The sequence below is a fragment of the Schistocerca cancellata genome, chromosome 6 (genome assembly GCF_023864275.1).
Source record: "Schistocerca cancellata isolate TAMUIC-IGC-003103 chromosome 6, iqSchCanc2.1, whole genome shotgun sequence".
In the NCBI taxonomy this organism is placed as follows: domain Eukaryota; kingdom Metazoa; phylum Arthropoda; class Insecta; order Orthoptera; family Acrididae; genus Schistocerca; species Schistocerca cancellata.
Window position 1 is genome coordinate 360854040 of NC_064631.1, and position 20782 is coordinate 360874821.

At 44.2% G+C, this 20782-nt stretch overlaps 1 protein-coding gene across 5 annotated transcripts in view; it reads right to left on the minus strand.

Moving 5' to 3' along the window:
* Window positions 1–13943, minus strand: part of LOC126190720 (uncharacterized) — a 216204-nt gene extending 202261 nt beyond the window's left edge. For 3 of the 5 annotated variants that reach the window (XM_049931198.1, XM_049931195.1, XM_049931197.1), the window contains exon 1: window positions 13855–13943. The gene's annotated coding sequence lies outside the window, so the exon portion shown is untranslated. Of the gene's footprint in view, window positions 1–13850 lie in introns of all 5 variants that reach the window. The other 2 variants (XM_049931196.1, XM_049931201.1) reach the window with 2 other exon arrangements.
* Window positions 13944–20782: the final 6839 nt, after the last annotated feature.

Genomic DNA, 20782 nt, shown 5'->3' on the forward strand with positions numbered 1-20782 from the left:
CGAGTGTGTATCATCAAGGGCGAACCATTCAAAGCGCCGAGCTAGCGGAACAGTACCGACCGCAAGGTCCAAATGAGATAAATTTGTCGTGGAGGCAGATAAAAATGTAGGGATCCCAGTGTTGAGGCAAACTAGATCCGCTTGGTGGAAGACGTCTAGCAATAGTGAGCCACGTGGACAAGGATGTGGAGATCCCCAAAGCGGGTGGTGGGCATTGAAGTCCCCAACCAGCAAATAGGGGGGTGGAAGCTGACCAAAAATATGAAGGAGATCATCTCGTGCCATTGGTGTGGACGAGGGAATGTATACAGTACAAAGAGAGAACGTGTATCCGGAAAGGGAAAGACGGACGGCGACAGCTTGGAAGGAAGTGTTTAAGGGGATTGGGTGATAATGGAGAGTATCATGGAGAAGAATCATGAGTCCTCCATGGGCTGGAGTGCCTTCAACAGAGGGGAGATCATATCGGACGGACTGAAAATGAGGGAGAACAAAGCGGTCATGGGGACGCAGCTTTGTTTCCTGAAGACAGAAGATGACCGGCGAGTAGGATCGTAAGAGGATCGACAATTCATCCCTATTGGCTCGAATGCCGCGGATATTCCAGTGGATAATGGACATGGGGTGAACAGAAAATGGAGGAATGTGACCAAAGTTGCTGTCAACTCAAAGACTGCTCGGAGCTAGCGACCGACAGCATGGAATGGCATTCAGCCGAAGGCAGAAGATCCTGATCCATAGGTTGGTCAGGAGTAGCTCCTGCCACCAGTGATCGGCCGGTTGACCGGCCACCAGCAGTGCGCCTCGGCGACACAGAAGACGGCCGAGGGCGATTTCCGCCAGGTGGTGCCGTAGATGGGACACGCCTTGGCGGAGAAGGAGAGGAACTGGGTTTCTTTGTAGCCTTCTTAGAAGTATGATGTTTAGATGAAGGAGGAACCGATGGTTGGGAAGTTGCGGTACGTAAAAACTCTTCACGAGTATGCTCTTTTTTGGAAGGCTTGGTGTCTGACTTTTGGGCTCGAGATTTAGCAGAACCCGATGAAGGGTGAGCCATAGAGTGGGCAGGCGAAAGTGGTGAGGTTGAACGGGCGATCTTTGCACTGGCCGATCTGACGACCGTGGCACTAAAGGTGAGGTCGCAAGTCTGCGTGGCCGCCTCCTTTGTTGGCCGAGGAGAAGCAAGGACAGTGCTGTATTTTCCTGTCTGAGGCACGGTGGGTTGGCGACTGACAAATAATTTTCGAGCAGCAAAGGTCGACACCTTTTCCTTCACTCTGATTTCCTGGATGAGCTTTTCATCCTTAAAAATGGGGCAATCTCGAGAGGAAGCAGCGTGGTCACCCATACAGTTGATGCAGCGAGGGGATGGAGGTGGACAAGCACCCTCATGGGTATCCTTGCCACACATAACACATTTGGCCGGATTGGAACAGGACTGGCTGGTGTGATTGAACCGCTGACACCGATAGCAACGCGTAGGGTTTGGGACATAAGGGCGAACGGAAATTATCTCATAACCTGCTTTGATTTTCGATGGGAGTTGAACTTTGTCAAATGTCAAGAAGACAGTGCGGGTTGGAATGATGTTCGTGTCAACCCTTTTCATAACTCTATGAACAGCCGTTACGCCCTGGTCAGACAGGTAGTGCTGAATTTCTTCGTCAGACAATCCATCGAGGGAGCGTGTATAAACGACTCCACGCGAGGAATTTAAGGTACGGTGTAGTTCCACCCGGACAGGGAAGGTGTGGAGCAGAGAAGTACGCAGCAATTTTTGTGCCTGGAGGGCACTGACTGTTTCTAACAAAAGGGTGCCATTCCGTAATCTGGAACAAGACTTTACAGGACCTGCAATTGCGTCGACACCTTTCTGAATAATGAAAGGGTTGACCGTGGAGAAGTCGTGACCTTCGTCAGACCGAGAAACAACAAGGAACTGTGGCAACGATGGAAGAACTGTCTGTGGCTGAGACTCAGTATACTTACGTTTGTGAGCAGACATAGTGGAAGGTGAAGAAACCATTGCGGAAGAATCCCCCATGATTACCAGCGTCTCCGATGGCGCGCTCCTCCCTTGTGGGGGCCCTCACTGAGGGCACTCCCGCCTTAGGTGATTGTTCACACCTCAGGTCACACCTCCCGACAAACGGACGGAGGGACCAATCGGCACTTTCGGAAGGTATCAGCTCAGGTAATCACCCCTCCCTGGGCCTGGCCGTTACCAGGGGGTACGTACGTGTCCTACCTGTCTACCCGGGGCGGGGAATTACGCGTTACCCCGTCACCGGCTACGCATGGAAGTGCGTGGGTCGGCCTTCAGACACGCACAGGGAGGAAAAAAGAGAAAGGGAAAGGAAAGAAGAGGGGTCTCAAACGCTGCGGCGGAGAAAAGTGCAGAGAGAAGCGGGAAGGAAAAGAGAAGGACAGAGGAAGGACGAAGACTTGCAAGTATAGAAAGCAAGGAATTTGTAACAGTTTAGAGCGTCCGTCTCCGGACGTATGCACAAACCATCAAACCATACTCCCAGAGGGGGAGAAAGGGAAGGAAAGAGCCAGAGGTGAGGGGGGGGGGGGGGGCGAAGATGGGGGAGGGGGAAGGTATGCAGCCCGGAAAGGAAGGAGGGCCACATTAGCTCGGGGTCCCGTGCTCGCTACGCACGTGTCCACAAAAGAGTTGTGAACCCCCTGGGGGGAAAAGATCGGCAGTGTACAATTGTCTTGAACCATGGCAAGTGACAAATGTAGCTTTAGTTCTTCCCACTGCTCCAGAATTCTTCATATTTTTCGTTCAATTGAAAGCCAACGTATTGCCCAGACCTTCAAAATTTTTAGTGGCTGTTTTCTACCATTTATTGTCTCATAAACCTTTTTATATTCCTCTTGTCTTTTGGGTGAAATGGAGAAACAATTCAGGTTTCCCGTACAAGAAACTCAATGTTTCTAGGTATGGTATTCACTGAGGCGTGCGAAACTGCAAGCTGCAGAGAGTGACAAATGCAACGGATCAATACCAATTGCTTCAAACCACATTCTCTCTTAAGTTGTTCGAAAAGCCCATTGTTCATTCCAACCATTGCAGAAGCATTATCTGTGCCAATTCCTACCATATTAGCGATTGGAAGTTTGAGATCTTTCAAAGAATTCACAAGAACAGCAGCCAGATTTCTAGCATCTGCAGTTTATACTACAGCGAGTTTGAGAAATGCTGCTCTAATGGTTTGGTTGTTTACACTATAGTACCGTATAACGATACCTAGCATTTTAGATATTGATACATCTGTGGATTCATCTATTAGTACGCTGTATTTTTGGTTACCTATATCTTCAACCAATGATTGTGTAAAATATGGAGCCAAAACTTCAGTTATAATGTTAGTGCACTTTGTACGATGTAATTGCATGTTTTTAGCGCCCTCAGCACCGGAAAACACCTTCTTGCACAGTATTACTAAATGATCTACAGCTGAAGTAGAACAATATTCAGCAATAAATAAAGAAAGGGCGCCTTCCGCTCTGCTTGCGTTTCTAACTGTAGTTTTCGGAACAATTTTCACAGGTAAGGTGGTTTGTGTTTTTTTTTAAATCAATTTTTTGTTTATGCTTAATAATTTTCGAATGCTTTCTAATACCACACAATTTAGCATAAAACTCTGTTGCACATACTTGACATCTTGCCTTGGATAAGTCTCCAACGACTGGTTTCAGCCACCCAATGAATTCAGGTTCTGCTTCCCACGCATCCCGATATTTATGAGAGTACTGCTTCTTCTTCTGCAGTAAATCTATTATGCAAGCCACCACAACGTAAGTTTCAGCAATTTAGAATCACTGAAAATACATTAAAACTCAGACGAACTAGAGGTCATGAAACAATCTACTCACTCGGTAACTCGATATCAGTCATATTGTTCGTTGTTTAAAACCCCCACCGAATTGTTCTCGCATTACCACTGTGCATGTGGTAATAATTTAACTGTGAGTTAACATTTCAAAAAATTAGAGGTTGCTGGACAGATATGCATTTTATTATACTTAATATTACGTATGTTTTTTGTCAATTCGAAAAATAAAGGTAGTTCAAAAGTTGAAAAATTATAGATCGATACGCTAGTGGGTAATGAATGATGAATTGTTCTATGGTCAAGGTTTTCTTACTCTGTAGGCAATTCCCACATTCAGATTTACTAAATTCTGAACAATGCTACATGATCTGCTAAGAACTTAATTTAACTTAGTAAATCTAGAACAAAGTCAGTGTAGTAACTATTCTATAGTTAAAATCTTAGTTTTGTTAATGAAAATACTTGCCCAAAATAATTTTGATTTGTACTTCAAAAGTCGTCAGTACTCCAAAAGTCGCCAGATAAGTCGCTAAATAATTTTTGTCGCTAAAAAGTTTTTTTTGTCGCTAAGACGAAGGCAAAAGTCGCCATTTCTAGCGACGAACTCGCTAAATTGGCAACACTGCACGTGGCATGCGCGGAGCTGCAGTGGCTCCCTCTGCGAGATGATGATTGATTCTTCGGGCGCTCAACGGCGCCGTCATCAGCGCCCGCAAGCTGCGGTCATTGTTATGTAGTCAAGAGTATCCCTGACTTTTCCTCTGTATCGATACGCGGGCTGCGCGGAGAATGCGAATAACTGTCGGATATTAAAAGGTAATGCATTGTTGTGTTTTTAATTACTATTGTTTTCAGTATCAGTGTAAGCGTGCAACTCCAAATAACAGCCCATCACGCTCAAGACTCGGTGCTTGCGGGACATTATCTATGTTACCTCTCAGAAGTACACATCTACATCTACATCCATACTCCGCAAGCCACCTGACGGTGTGTGGCGGAGGGTACCTTGAGTACCTCTATCGGTTCTCCCTTCTATTCCAGTCTCGTATTGTTCGTGGAAAGAAGGATTGACACAGATAAAGAGAAGTACAAATTTCAGGACATGGTCCTGTTTTTCTTGACAGATCTTTGTCTTCCCTACAAGAAGCAGTGCATAGCTCAAAACTAACAAGGTTGGACATGATCCACTATTTTACTCAAACGTTTAATGTCACGCTGACAGCTAGTACACTGTCCAGTCAAATGTGACCATCCGTCAAAAGCCTGCATAGCCACGTTTCGCAGCGCAAGATGTGCAGGAACGGAGTCAACGAAATTCTGGAAGGTACCGCCAGGGATGTGGAGCCATGCTGACTCCAAAACCGAGGCGTGCTGCGCTAGGTTTATCGTTTGAGGATCCATGGTACTCACAGCCCGAACGAGATGATACCACATATTACCGACTGGGTTTAAATCCGGAGACATTGGTGACCAGGCGGGTACGGTAAACTCATCCTGATGCTTTTCTATCCAGGCACGTGGACTGCGTGCTGTGTAATACGTTGCATTGTCCTGCTGGTGGATTCCATTCTGCCGAGGAGAAACAAACTGCATGTAGGGGTGGACATGGTCATCAACGATAGATGCATACTTGTGTTGATTCATTGTGTCTTCCGGAATGATGAGATCGCCTGAGAATGCCACGGAAACATTCCATAAACCATGAAGCTCCCTCCTGGTTGCAGGGTGTTTGCTTTCAGACGTTTCGCACCCTACACGCCAACAGCCATCTGTTCGATGGAGCATAAAACGCGATTCATCTGGAAAGGCCAGTGGTTGCCACGCAGTGGACGTCCACCTGTGGTATTGGCTTGTAAGTTTCAACCTTCGTCGCCAATGGACAGCAGTCAGCATGAACCAGAGGCTTGCTGCGGTCGCCCCTACACACCAATGTTCACTGAACGGTGGTTGAAGAGACGTTCTTGGTAGCCCCTTGGTTCACCTGGGCAGTCACTTGTAGAACAGTCGCGAGTCCATTTGCCCGTACACATCTCAGCACCCGTCATTCACGCTGTCATCTGTGGCCTGTGGTGTGCTACATCGCCTCCGTGCCAGTTTTGGATAGCACCACTTTGTCGTGCATAATGTACACTACTGGCCATTAAAATTGCTACACCAGGAGGAAATGATGATGATAAACGGGTATTCATTGGACAAATATATTATACTAGAACTGACATGTGATTACATTTTCAAGCAATTTGGATGCATACATCCTGAGAAATCAGTACCCAGAACAACCACCTCTGGCCGTAATAACGGCCTTGATACGCCTGGGCATTGAGCTTGGTAGGCGTGTACAGGTACAGCTGCCCATGCAGCTTCAACACGATACCACAGTTCATCAAGAGTAGTGACTGGCGTATTGTGACGAGCCAGATGCTCGGCCACCACTGACCAGACGTTTTCAAGTGGTGAGAGATCTGGAGAATGTGCTGACCAGGGCAGCAGCTGAACATTTTCTGTATCCAGAAAGGCCCGTACAGGACCTGCAACATGCGGTCGTGCATTATCCTGCTGAAATGTAGGGATTTGCCGGGATCGAATGAAGGGTAGAGCAACGGGTCGTAACACATCTGAAATGTAACGCCCACTGTTCAAAGTGCCGTCAATGCGAACAAGAGGTGACCGAGACGTGTAATCAAGGGCACCCCATACCAACACGCCGGGTGATACGCCAGTATGACGATGACGAATACACACTTCCAATGTGCGTTCACCACGATGTCGCCAAACACGGATGCGACCATCATGATGCTGTAAACTGAACCTGGATTCATCCGAAAAAATGACGTTTTGCCATTCGTGCACCCAGGTTCTCGTTGAGTACACCATCGCAGGCGCTCCTGTCTGTGATGCAGCGTCAAGGGTAACCGCAGCCACGGTCTCCGAGCTGATAGTCCATGCTGCTGCAAACGTCGTCGAACTGTTGGTGCAAATGGTTGTTGTCTTGCAAACGTCCCCATCTGTTGACTCAGAGATCGAGACGTGGCTGCACGATCCGTTACAGCCATGCAGATAAGATGCCTGTCATCTCGACTGCTAGTGATACGAGGCCGTTGGGATGCAGCACGGCGTTTCGTATTACCCTCCTGAATGCACTGATTCCATATTCTGCTAACAGTCACTGGATCTCGACCAACGCGAGCAGCAATGTCGCGATACGATAAACCGTAATCGCGATAGGTTACAATCCGACCTTTATCAAAGTCGCAAACGTGATGGTACGCATTTGTCCTCCTTACACGAGGCACCACAGCAACGATTCACCAGGCAACGCCAGTCAACTGCTGTTTGTGTACGAGAAATCGGTTGGAAACTTTCCTCGTGTCAGCACGATATAGGTGTCGCCACCGGCGCCAAGATTGTGTGAATGCTCTGAAAAGCTAATCATTTGCATATCACAGCATCTTGTTCCTGTCGGTTAAATTTCGCGTCTGTTGCACGTTATCTTCGTGGTGTAGCAATTTTAATGGCCAGTGGTGTACTTTAACCACGTCGTCACGCAAACAGTTTACAAACTTAGTCGTTTCGGTGATGCTTCCGCCCTTGGCCCAAAAGTCAGTGATCACGGTCTGTTGAATATCAAACCGCTCCGTTTCTGCATTAGGACAACGACTGCACTGTTTCTCGCGTCCCCCGACATGGTTTATATGCGGTCCATGGCCAGTAGTGCCACCTGCTGTCTGGGAGTGGATACGGCAGGTTGACGTCGATCGCAGGTGGTGGCCACAGTAATGTGACTGGACCGTATATGTCCATTAACGCGACACGCCCGTTAATTCAAATGGCTCTAAGCACTATGGGACTTAACATATGAGGTCATCAGTCCCCTAGAACTTAGAACTACCTAAACCTAACTAACCTAAGGACGACACACACATCCATGCCCGAGGCAGGATTCGAACCTGCGACAGTAGCAGCAGCTTCGGTTCCGGACTGAAGCGCCTAGAACCGTTCGACCGAGCGGCCGGCCCCGTTAATTCCATTCGCCGTGATTGACAGGAGCGTCTTCAGTACACCAGCATCTCTGATTCAATTATACATGAGTATGTATAGCGTGATGGCGTTTTCGATATACGTGTGTAGCTTTCTGTTGGGTGTGCACTGGCCAAAGACGATTAATCTGCATTAATGAAGCAAAGTTTGATGATGGCGCCAGTTTTATCGAAGGCCAATCAGGCACTGAAATTCAGAAGTTATGCGGTGAGTCTCACTGAAGGATGAGCTCCACCCATAAGTTTTACACACATCGGTAAGAAACCATTTGGCTGTAAATGAGACGTAGATGTGGCTAGGGCCTCCCGTCGGCTAGACTGGTCGCCACTTCGGCGACTTGCGGGTCGATGGGGATGAAATGATTGTAAAGACAGCAACCACATCCGAGTGGAGAAAAGCTGCGACCTGACCGGGAATCAAACCCACACCCTTTGCATGTAATTCTGCCGCGCTGACCACCTAGTTATCGAGGCGGGCATGTGAGTGGAAAAAATGGCAGTGATCGGGTGAAGAAATGGTGATTTTCGTAAGTGCGACTTCCTAGTACTCTATAGATAATATTCACAAACTTTGACGCACAATTTGAGATTCATTGTCGATGCTGACTCTGCCAAAACTACTAGATTGATCGAGTTATCACTCAGTATCGTTTCTCCCTCTACTCCAGCGTACTTTGCTGAATTCTAGGTATTTTATTCAACAAAGTAATGATAGATTCACTCTTCTATCCTTGCAAAACTGGGCTAGTGTCTCAGATTTAAACAATACGATGTTGACACGACATTTAACTCAGGGCCTGCCTCAAGGATTTCCTCTTGTGTACTACCAATAACTTAAATCTTCCAACAGCCTAAACCTTCAAAAAGTGCAGCGGTTTTGATACATCAAATTATGAACTTCATTTTTACAAAACAGATCAGGAAATGACAAAAAAATATGTTCACCACACCTTCCCATTTCAGGGATGAGCAATGTTTGGCTTGCGACCTACTCTGCTGCGCTGCCATACAAGAACTCTATCCGTGAATTCGCTACCACTACCAAACAATGCTACACTTACATTTCGCGAACATATCGAATTTCCTCCTTTAGCTCTCAAATGTTTCGGGGGTTTTTGACGTACACCAATAGTTTACTATAACCCCAAAGAAAAAAATCGCGAAGGATTAAGTCATATGACATTGGTGGCAACAGTTTATCACCATTATGGGAAATGAAGCGATCTGGAAATTCCTCACGGAGCAATTAATTTGTTTCGCAGGAAGCGTGATCGATGGCTAACTCTTGAACCTCCATTCTACTGAAATGGGGCCAAAAAAAATCTCTCATCGTTGCACGGCAACGATTTCCGGGTGCATTTCCCACTCTTGAATTATGGAAGGATTGTATGACCGCAGATACAGGAACTCTTTATTCGTGTATCCGTTTAGGAGGAAATGCGTCTCATCCCTGAAGGTGATACTCGTAGCAAAACTGTCGTTTTCCTGTCGCTTCTTCTCATGATCAAGCTTCTTTCAGCTTAGCGTTAACCGAATTCTGTAAGGATGGTAATGTAGATCATACCGGAGAATTCGACGTACTGCAGTATATCCTAGGCCCAATTGTTGGAAATGGCGAAGAATCCATTCCACTCGGTTAACAGCCACACTGTGAAAACCACCGCAATGGTTTGCACAGACCGCCAAAAATGAGGGCGCCCTGAACTCTTTATGAAGTTCACTGCTGAACCCATTTCATTGAACTGTAAAATACCTCTGAGAGCTTTCGATTCATTCGGTGCTCTATTGCTCACTAAAATCGAGCGAAGATGCCTCACAGTTGCCACACAACTTTCTCCGTTCTGATAAAATGTTTTCACAATCGGCACATGTCGCGCAATAGTAAACTGCTCCATGGTTAGACATACAATGAATAAATGCGAGAAATTGCCGCGTAAAATAACCGCAGAAATCAATGTGGAACGTACGACGAACGTGTCCGTTAGGACAGTGCGGCGAAATTTGGCGTTAATGGGCTATGGCGGCAGACAGCCGACGCGAGTGCCATTGCTAACAGCACCACATCGCCTGCAGCGCGTCTCCTGGGCTCGTGACCATATCGGTTGGGCGCTAGACCACTGGAAAACTGTGGGACGGACAGATGAGTCCCGATTTCAGTTGACCAGAGCTGATGGTGGGATTCAAGTGTGGCGCGGACCCCACGAAGCCGTGGCCCCAGGTTGTGAACAATGCACTGTGTAAGCTGGCGGTGGCTCCATCATGGTGCGGGCTGTGTTTACATGGAATAGACTGGTTACGTTCGGCTACTTGGAGATCATTTGCAGCCATTCGTGGACTTCATGCTGCAGAACAACGATGGAATTTTTATGGTTGACAGTGCACCGTGTCACCGGGCCACAATTCTACTTGACTGGTTTTCAGAACATTTTGGAAATTCGAGAAAATGATTTGGCAACCCAGATCTCCTGGGCTCGTGACCATATCGGTTGGGCGCTAGACCACTGGAAAACTGTGGGACGGACAGATGAGTCCCGATTTCAGTTGACCAGAGCTGATGGTGGGATTCAAGTGTGGCGCGGACCCCACGAAGCCATGGGCCCAGGTTGTGAACAATGCACTCTGTAAGCTGGCGGTGGCTCCATCATGGTGCGGGCTGTGTTTACATGGAATAGACTGGTTACGTTCTGCTACTTGGAGGTCATTTGCAGCCATTCGTGGACTTCATGCTGCCGAACAACGATGGAATTTTCATGTTTGACAGTGCACCATGTCACCGGGCCACAATTCTACTTGACTGGTTTGAAGAACATTTTGGAAATTCGAGAAAATGATTTGGCAACCCAGATCTCCCGACATGAATCCCGTGGAATATTTTTGGGACATAATCGAGAGATCATGTCCGTGCACAAAATCTTGCACCGGCAACACTTTCGCAATAGGACAGCTGTAGAGATAGCAGGGTAGCTGCACCGACTTGTCGAGTCCATGCCACGCCGAGTTGCTGCACTATGCTGGGTAAAGGAGGCCCGGCACGATGTTAGGAGGTATCTCATGACTTGTCACCTCAGTGGAACCAACCTTAAAGGGCCAAGTCTTTCTTCACTACAAAAATGTATAAACGATCGCTAACCAGCGAAATTCTAAAAGAAAGTAAGTAGGCGAGTTTGCAAGAAACCGATCAATTCCGCAAACACATGTATTAAGCACTAATTATACCGAAACGCTTAAACCACGCAACAAGGATGTGACTGATATTCTCCTCTTTTCGGTAGGCATACAAGGAAGATGTAGCCAGATCAATACGGTCGAGGAGCTACTTGAAATGCCCTCGTTAAAACGAAACTGTGATTGTCATGAACAGAGATTATCGCCAGACCAACGATGCGTCGCCCGTGATATGTATGTTGCTCTCCTCATCGGTGCTGAGAAGACGCTTACATTTTCCTAGTCCAGCCGGAACTGGGCGTTGTATCGCAGAATTCTCTCTGTTGCGGAAAGGCCTCCGTGGAACCGCCTCCTTTGCCAGTTTACCTGCTGTTTCGTTGCCTTTCGTGACTTGTGCCTTGATTGAAAGGAGTTTCCTTATGTTTCTTATGGTATGTCATAGGAGATTTGTTAACTAACGCTTCTCCCCAAATAAAAAAAGAAAAAAGTGACACTCAGGTTAACGGGCAGCTGAATCAGAAAAGTGGAATGTTCTCTTCACCCTTGTTGGCTGAATACTGAAACGCATCGAGAACGCTAGTTAAGTTCTTCAGTAGTAATAGTTGTGTCGGATGAGAGCTTAGATTTCAACTTGCATGTCTACCTCGTTCTACAAATGAAGCTTGCACTAAGAATTTTTTATTTCATGTAAATCCAGTGCGTCTAAGGTCACCTCCCACGCCAAGGGCACCAGTGAGTGAGCAACTAGTCGGCCTCGACAAAGACATGAAAACAGAAGACGGTGAGACTAACAGGATGAGCGATGAGACTGGGTAAAACGGCCGATCGCGTCGGGACTTGGCAAGAGAATGAAAAAAAGGCAATAAAGTGGAGCGGGATAAAGAATTTTAAATGAAATGAGAAATTGTGTGTTGGCAGCGAAGCTCAGAGGTGGCATCAGACAGTTTTGCCAGCAGATACAACACGATAACATCATTTCTCCGTGAAACAATGAATCTGTGCTACATTTCGTAGACGATAATGAACAGATTTTTCGTGGCAAATCATTCAAACACCTACCTAGTGGGAGACGTTACAGCCCTTGGAAAATACGATGGTCAAGTGAGTACTTCTTCTGCTCTTAAGACAAGATCGAAGGTATTCCAGTTAGGAATGATAATTATGAACTGTTGTTCCGCATTGGGGGTGGGTAAGCAAGGCAACACCGTCATTTGGGGCGATATTTTTCTTTTCCATCGGTAGCCATTTTGACTCTAGACAATAGGAAGATATAAATTTTCAATATTTGACTCCAAAATCTAACATCTTTGCCCTATTAATCGCCTATGGAAAAAATCGACGGAGATGCGGCAGTGAACCCTGCGCTTTCGTACTGTCGACATCGTCACAACCGAGCATTATTTTTAGAATCTACTCTCCCAAGGCCGCGAGCACTCGCGCATCCAACAGCTGCCAGTCCTTCGCGTTACAAACCCTGGGCATTTTCGTCGTCGTGGCGGGCACGCCCACCCTTGCGGAAGCGCGTGTTGATCCGCATCTCACTTCCAAGTTGACACCAGTTCCACACTTATTCAGGCAGGGAAGAGGACGCCACGACTTACTGCAGGTTACTTGCCTGAATTCTGTAAACTGAAGTCACCGAGTCAATTGCTCCCCCTCCACCTACAGCAAAAGAGCTACTTCCGCTCGCGTCAACAAAAGAAGACGCGGAATAATGCACATAACGCCCAGTTCTCCGGCGCAGAAGGTGCGAGAATGTTCTTGCTTCCTGAACGGAAACCAGATATTAGCGCACGTATCGACTCTCGTTCGTACGGAATCGGCAGACCTCGCTCCCACCCGTACAGGTATATTGATCCACTCAAAGCCCGCCACGAAAAAAAAGAAGAAAAAAGCGACGAAGGAGAGAAACCACGCAGCCGGTATATTCATTCGGCGAGAAACTTCATGTAAAACGAATATTATGTTTCGTCTATAAACATGCGACAATGGTGCAGTAAGCTGTATTCACTTAATATCCTACCTACGTAATAGGTATGTAAAATGTGCTGTGCCGTTCGTTTACTTTTCCTCGCATTTTTTAAAATCTCTCATATAAAAGGCGCGCAGTAGTCGATTTTTCAGTGCGGATCTCTCTCGAAAGAGACATATTATGACTAACATAGCAGGTATCAACTGTTGTCATAGCAACAATTTGCCGAAGGATACTGAATGAGATAACGCGTTTATTTAGATAACAGTGGGGAAGAAATGGCTTTAAACCTACTCACATTCAGTCAGTGACAGCTAAGCGCGTCAACACAGGCTTTTGAAAACAAAAGGAACACAGAAGAACCAAAAAATAATGAAGCTTCGTGCTCGCATTATGAACACTTGAATTACCTCTCTACCTTCCTTATCTTTTCTCAAGACTAAACGCAAAAATTTAACAAAAACTGAAATTTACCATAATTCGTCTGTCACGGAATAAACAGCGCCAAGTAATGAATTATCGCTGTAACTACACAGTGACAGATTTCAGGCGACTGAACATCTATAGTGTTTTCTGCAACCACAACTCACTGTTACCGAAGACGGGGGCTTTCAGTTTTCTTTGCGCGCCATAATGACCTCAAATGTACTGGAATGACGTCAAAAATGCGACATAGCAGAACCTGTGATCCACTTTCTTCAATCATCACGAACTATAACGCACATGTCAGCCAGCAGGAGATCGGTCATGTCATATTTGAAAAGAAATGTAACCGTTTTTTAATAGTTACCTACTGAAAACTACTGCAGTTACGAACATTAAAAAACTTACCTACCTTTCTCTACATGCCACCTCCTTCCCTCTTGTTTCACATACACTCTGGGAATAAGCCCGCAGACCGAAGGCAGCTGGTTCTAAACATTGCAGTAACCGTGAGGTAGTTACGAAATATACCGCGGGCGCTGTAGCCAGAGTCGTCTGTGCTGCCACCTTGTAGTCAGCGAGCTTAGCTCGCTGAGTCCCGTGAGTTCTCTGTAAGTGTATAGAACTTACCTTAGGCAGCGTAGTGTTAGCTACAGATTTATAATATAGTTACGAGGCGTTTACATGTGACGGCCTCTGGTGCAAATTTTCAGCTTAGTACTGCCTATAAAGAAAAGGTCACTGTAGTTAATCACACACACACATACACTTACGGAAACAATGAATAATAGCGATCGCCGCTCACCGCAACTGAAAATACGTAGTGAAGGCCGTCCAATACGACAGCACTTGAAAGAAATACGTATAAAAAAGTGGTAGAATTAGGAAACAAAATTAAGATAACATCCATTAATGGAACATGCAACTGCAACTAACTAACCAACTAACTGCTTTCCGCCCATCAGATGTACTCTCACAGTTTAATGATTAGTGTTGTTAATAATTCATTAATTCTTGAGGAACTTGACTCCATCGGAATTATTGCCCCCGAATCTACCAAACTGTGTCTGTACAATGTTAAAACATTGCAACAAATGAACTTAAAACTAAATTTGAAGAAGTGGATTTTTCGATTTTCCTTGGATTTTAATAATTAAGTTGTGAATTCCAATAAGCGATCTTTCTAAATTTATGTGAACCATTGTAACTTGAGAAAACTTAATCCTTAAACAGAAACCGATACTGTCACCTGCCGCATAGGTCATACGATGCTCGGCCGTGTGCAAGCCCTCCGCCGGACAACAGGAACTAGATGCGTCTCCCGCGAGAGTTGGAAGCTGCACGCATCTTTGTGTAAATGAGAGGTGGTCATCAAGCAGCTGTGGCGGCTTGTTGTTCACAAATTTTTAAATTCAGATAAATATGAGAGTTCGAAATTAATAGTATCTGCTTTATAAGAATTATGTGTATCAATATGTTTATACAACTTGAGTCAGTGTCTATAATACTACTACTACTAATAATAATAATAATATGCAAACTTGTCTGAAAAAAGGAAGAGTTGCTTTTTGTGGAATTTTGTTGTTTTGTTCATAATTAAGTACAGTTTATGGCAAGAACGAAATAATGTTTAAGCTTTCGCTACTCTCCATTTCTCATTTTTGTCTAAGTGGGAGTTCTTGTGCTTTTTTTATTTTTTCGAACAAATGTACAAGATCCCTAATTGATGTACTGTATTAGTTCACGAATTAACTTCTGCGCAGAAAATCAGGCAGCCTTACGTTGCAGGCACACAACTTATATTTACTGTACACTTTTTACTAGATGTTCGCTTGTAGTCGCGCTTGTTTAGTTTCGTCACTTTCTCAGACAACGCATCTGGTCTAGAATGTCCAAGTTTCTTTGATGCTAGCTTTTCCTCGTAATTTTCTTTTCTGTTAGTGCTTAATGCAGGTTCAACAGAGCGCATGTTGACACTCCATAGGAAAGCCGATTCGTGCACAGCAGACAATCGACTCCAAACACAAACTGCCGTTTGCGGAAATTACTAAATTCAAGTAGTACTAGCAACCAACAAAGACACTTGAGTAGAATGCTAAGGAGGCGCTGAGAGCCACAAGGGCCAAGAGGACACTGTCTTCGACCCTCCATATTCAAATGAATATCAGAGACACCAGTGAGACAGTTCTTCGTGAATGCTCACATCTACGTTCAATGTGGGCCCACACTACAGATAAACCTGACCATCCATAAAATCAACAAATGTCAGAAGCATGAATAAATGTTGCAGTCTCACAATCGACGATATGTGCTTTATGGTTCTCAGCGCCTCAAAATGGATTTTTATAGTATAAAATCCAAATGTACCATATCTCACTCAAAATCCTCTAAAATAGGTTTTTCTGTTAGTATAGCTACAATATAAACTGATGTCCGATCTAATTTTACTATATACTGGTTGAATTCGCATATCTGAGGAGTGTGCTACTGCCTGGCGGGATTTATGCAAGCGAATATAGGCAAGTCTGCTGCCACCTGGTGGCATTCACGTAAACTTGGGTGGTAAGGGCTAGCAGAGCACGCAGTGAACCGTGCACATTGTTTAAAAAATCCGTATGTATGTGGACCGTAAGGCAATTACGTCATGCCAGTTGCGCATGTGTAGAAGCTCCTTAAAGCGTGCACAAGTGAAGGTGTGCTTGCGACCCTGATGCCAAGTTTCACCAGGATTAGAAGGAGCAATATGTACCACAGCGCGGTAGATTTTGTGCCGTGTACTTCAGATTACAGCGTCTACATTAGTCTGACAGCATTCAAAGAAAAATAACTAATAAATCATCGAGGTTCAAAAGTTAGAGTGTTCGCTTGCTGTTGACCTTTTTCACAGCAGCCGCCACTGACAGAAAATATATACCTATAGGTCGACAGTACATAATTAGAAACATCGAGTGTTTTTTCCTCCTCCATATTTTTATACATATATCTTTTTAATAATTTTTATGTGTTTAGGACAATATTTTTGTTCTTTTCGTATGAGACATCAAATTGAGTGTTATTTAAGTTTTATTTAAGCAAAAAATTAACCAAGGTTATTACACAAATATTGTGCTTCATTTTTACTCAAGACTAACATAGTAAGTAGAATGAGATTTTCACTCTGCAGCGGATTGTGCACTGATATGAAACTTCCTGGCAGATCAAAACTGCGTGCTACTGCCTAGCGGGCAAGTGCTCTACTGCCCAAGCTACCCAAGCACAACTTACGCCCTCTTCTTACAACTTTACTTCTGCTAGTACCTTGTCTCCTGCCTCCCAAACTTCACAGAAACTCTCGTGCGAACCTTGCAGAACTAGCACTCCTGGTAGAATGTATATTGTGGATACATGGCTTAGCCACAGCCTGACGGATGTTTGCAGAATGAGATTTTCACTCTGCAGCGGAGTGTGCACTGATATGAAACTTCCTGGCAGATTAGAACTGTGTGCCAGAACGAGACTTGAACTTGGGACTTTGCCTTTCGTGGGCAAGTGCTCTACCTGTAACTGTTTGTGAAATCCAGCATTTATTCATTTCTGACTGCACAGGTGGTGTACATATTCCTGCTACATGCCAGACATATTTGCTTGTTGTCTTGGGGCAGTTTCACCGGGGAACACTTTGTATGAAAATAGAGCTCTTTAGTGGCAACTCTACAAACTATGCAAACAAGTTAGCAGACCTTTTTCCAGACAGCATAGGAAACCATATTGTATTTAGATGATGTTTGAGGCCGGAGGAGTAATTCTACAGATTTTCATATATGAGAGTACAATTTAGCTATCATCCTTAGAAGATATAAATAAAAGGTGATGATGATGATGAAGTCCCATGCTTCTTTACAGAGCATAGGGGAACGACGCGGGAGACCCGCACTGCCTTACTAGGCAAGGTCCTAGTGGACCGTAATTGGGATGAATTATGATGATGAAGAAGACGACACAACAACACCCAGTAATCACGAAAGGTTAGCTCATTATTTATATTTCTTAAAAATAGTTTTGTATGGCATTGTTTCAGTAAGCTATTGACGCCATAAGTGATAAACATATAAGAGCATATGTAGGTCTGGATACTGGTTTCTTTTATTGAGTAGTTTGTTTTACCTTGGGACACTATTCTGGTCTCATATTGGGACATGTCCCAAGTTACAACCAAATGTTTCATCTACAGTTTCACTAATGTTCATTTTTTTCTTTTGAGATGGGCAGGAGTAAGATGGAAAGGAAAAGAGAAGAACCAGATGCAGAATGTGTGGGTGCAGCTGCCAATGGGGTTATTACACAGAAACAGTCTGTATGAGAAGCAGCTGAAGCATATGGAGAGTCGAAAAGCACCCTTGCTAGGCACATTCAGAAACATGAATTGTCTGGTGGAAATCATTTCAAATATGTAGTCACTAAGCTACACAAAAAGTCTTCACCATTGAGCAAGAGGAAGAACTTCCTTTTTATACAGTAAGGGCTGCACAATGGAACTTTGACATGACTGTGAATGATTTGAGGAAATTAGCCTTCCATTATGCTAAAGCTAACATTAAATGTCCAGTGACATGGGAGGAACAGGAACTGACCATAAGACAATGGTATAGAATCTTTTGTAAGTCTTACAAGAACAGAATTTCCCTAAGAAAACCAGAGTCAACTAGTCTAGGCCAAATAGCATCTTTGAACTTGCCCAATATTGAAATTTTTTAAAGAAACTCCAAGAAGTTTATTCCAAGTATTGTCTAAAACTTCAAAAAGTGTGGAACCTTGATGAAACAGGGTTTTCTACAGTACACAAACCACTGCTTGTAATTGGTGCTATAACAGCCAAACAAATTGGAGCAGCTACTTCAGGGGAACAAGGAAGTAACATTACAATGATAGTTTGTGTCAGTGCTGCAGAAACATTTATTTCATCAGCCATTACATTTCCAACAGTTCATTACAAGGATCACATGTTAAATAATGCACCACCTGGCACTCTTGGTATTGCTGCTTCTAGTGGTTGGTCCAATGCTGAACTTTTTGTGAAATATCTGAAACTTTCATTTTCATGGTGAATCCCTTTCCTGGCAGTGATATACTGCTAATTATGGAAAACCATGAAAGTCATCTGTCACTGGAAGCAATACATCTGGCAAAGGAAAACAGCATCATCATTATGACTTTCCCTCTCTGTACTAGCCACAAATTACAGCCATTGGACAGAACCATCTTTGGCCTCTGAAGACACACTATAATAACACATGCAAGGATGGGATGCGCAGCAACCATGGAAAGGCAATTTCTATTCATGATATTTCTGCACTGGTGGACAGGGCATTTCCTTTGGCTATCACTCCGAACAATATAACAGCTGGTTTCAGGGTTACTGGCATGTAGCCATTCAATTAAGAAGTGTTCGGAGGTGATTAATTCTTGCCTGCAGAAATCATAAACAGGCCATATCCTGGAGGGCCTGGTGAAATCCATACACCAAATATTCCACCCGAGAATTACAACCATCTGTCTCTGTTACTCCAGAACACATCCGTCCATTGCCAAGAGCACCTCCCAGGAAGACTTCTGGTAGAGGAGGAAAACATGGAAGGTGTATGATTGTCACTGATACACAAGAAAAACAAAGAATTGAAGAGGAGAAAAATAAGAAAAAGAAGTCTTTCCTAGAGAAAGAAGCCACTACATGGGCAAAGGAGTTTTATCTTCTTCTTCCAATGATGATGAAGAAATTACTGAGCTTGGCAGTAGCTCTGGATGTAGTACACTTGTTTCCCCTTCTGAAGAGGAGAATTTCTCATCCTTCTGTCCATCTGAAAAAGGAACACTTTCTTGTTCTCAAAGTAGTTAGGTCTTAGTCAAATTTGATATCAGTGGCAGATCTCACATTTACTATACTGGAATACTTTTAGAAAATACAGAACAAGATTTAACTGCAGAGTTCTTATGGAAGCAAAGGACCCATTTTGTATTCCACAATCTTGAGGACATCAGCACTGTTAATCACAGTAACATAGCGAAGGAAACATGTACTAATTTCAATATGATTTTTTCTTTCATGTTGTTGTTGTGGTCTTCATTCCTGAGTCTGGTTTGATGCAACTCTCCATGCTACTCTATCCTGTGCAAGCTTCTTCATCTCCCAGTACCTACTGCAGCCTACATCCTTCTGAATCTGCTTAGTGTATTCATCTCTTGGTCTCCCTCTACAATTTTTACCCTCCACGCTGCCCTCCAATACTAAATTGGTGATCCCATGATGCCTCAGAATATGCCCTACCAACCGATCCCTTCTTCTAGTCAAGTTGTGCCACAAACTCCTCTTCTCCCCAATTCTATTCAGTACCTCCTCATTAGTTATGGGATCTACCCATCTAATCTTCAGCATTCTTCTGTAGCACCACATTTCGAAAGCTTCTATTCTCTTCTTGTCTAAACTATTTATCGTCCATATTTCATTTCCATACATGACTACACTCAATACAAATACTTTCAGGAACAACTTCCTGACACATAAATAAATACTCGATGTTAACAAATTTCTCTTCTTCAGAAACTCTTTCCTTGCCATTGCCAGTCTACATTTTATATCCTTTTATATCCCACAATCTTGAGGACATCAGCACTGTTAATATCCCTTCTTCTTGTCAAGTTATGCCAAAAACTCCTCTTCTCCCCAATTCTATTCAATACCTCCTCATTAGTTATGTGATCTACCCATCTAATCTTCAGCATTCTTCTGTAGCACCACATTTCGAAAGCTTCTATTCTCTTCTTGTCTAAACTATTTATCGTCCATGTTTCATATCCATACATGGCTACACTCAATACAAATATTTTCAGAAATGACTTCCTGACACTTAAATCAATACTCGATGTTAACAAATTTCTCTTCTTCAGAAACTCTTTCCTTGCCATTGCCAGTCTACATTTTATATCCTCTCTACTTCGACCATCATCAGTTATTTTGCTCCCCAAATAGCAAAACTCCTTTACTACTTTAAGTGTCTCATTTCCTAGTCTAATTCCCTCAGCATCACCCGACTTATTTCAACTACATTCCATTATCCTCATTTTGCTTTTGTTGATGTTCATCTTATACCCTCCTTTCAAGACACTGTACATTCCGTTCTAACTGCTCTTCCAAGTCTTTTGCTGTCTCTGACAGAATTACAATGTCATCGGCGAACCTTAAAGTTTTTATTTCTTCTCCATGGATTTTAAAGCCTACTCCGAACTTTTCTTTTGTTTCCTTTACTGCTTGCTCAATATACAGATTGAATAGCATTGGGGAGAGGCTACAACCCTGTCTCACTCCC